The following is a 925-nucleotide window of genomic DNA, read 5'->3' as shown; positions in this document are numbered from 1 at the left end:
GACTTTTTACGCTACATCTGAGACCCCACAACACCTCTCCCGGGTGGGCTCGAACCTTCAACCTTTCGATTAACAGCTGAACGCGCTAATCATTGCGCTACGGAAGCCCAAAAATTAAATGGTCGTCAGGTATTGTGGAAAAACTTTGGCTTTCTACGTTACGTTTGAGATCCCACAACACCGCGCCCGGGTGGGCTCGAACCACCAACCTATTGGTTAACAGCCGAACGCCCTAACCATTGCGCCACGGAAGCCCAAAAATTAAATGATCGTCAGGTATTGTGGAAAAACTTTGGCTTTCTACGTTACATTTGAGATCCCACAACGCCGCTCCCGGGTGGGCTCGAACCACTAACCTATTAGTTAACAGCCGAACGCGCTAACCATTGAGCCACGGAAGCTCAGAAATTAAATGGTTGTCACGTATTGTGGAAAAGTTTTGACTTTTTACGCTACATCTGAGACTCCACAACACCTCTCCCGGGTGGGCTCGAACCACCAACCTTTCGATCAGCAGCTGAACGCGCTAACCATTGCGCCACGGAAGCCCAAAAATTAAATGGTCGTCCGGTATTGTGGAAAAACTTTGACTTTTTACGTAACATCTGAGACCTCATAGCACCGCTCCCGGGTGTGCTCGAACCACCAACCTTTCTGTTAACAGCCGAACGCGCTAACGATTGCGCCACGGAAGCCCAAAAATTAAATGGTCGTCCGGTATTGTGGAAAAATCTTGACTTTTTACGTCACATCTGAGACGTCACAACACCGCTCCCGGATGGGCTCGAACCGCCAACCTATTGGTTAACAGCCGAACGCGCTAACCATTGCGCCACGGAGGCCCAAAAATTAAATGGTCGTCAGGTGTTGTGGAAAAAACCTTGGCTTTTTACGTCACAACACCGCTCCCGGATGGGCTCGAACC

The 925-nt window shown here is 49.7% G+C and overlaps 1 non-coding gene across 1 annotated transcript; it reads right to left on the bottom strand.

Moving 5' to 3' along the window:
• Positions 1-475: 475 nt before the first annotated feature.
• Positions 476-548, bottom strand: TRNAS-GCU (transfer RNA serine (anticodon GCU)). Its single transcript has one exon. It is a non-coding gene; the product is annotated as a tRNA-Ser (tRNA).
• Between the last annotated feature and the right edge of the window lie 377 nt (positions 549-925).

Source organism: Phalangium opilio, unplaced genomic scaffold (assembly GCF_054372755.1).
Source record: "Phalangium opilio isolate 3A_F unplaced genomic scaffold, DU_Popi_V2 ptg000329l_1, whole genome shotgun sequence".
NCBI classification, from domain to species: Eukaryota; Metazoa; Arthropoda; class Arachnida; order Opiliones; family Phalangiidae; genus Phalangium; species Phalangium opilio.
The sequence above is the reverse complement of the archived record's forward strand: the minus strand, read 5'-3'. Positions and strand labels throughout refer to the sequence as shown.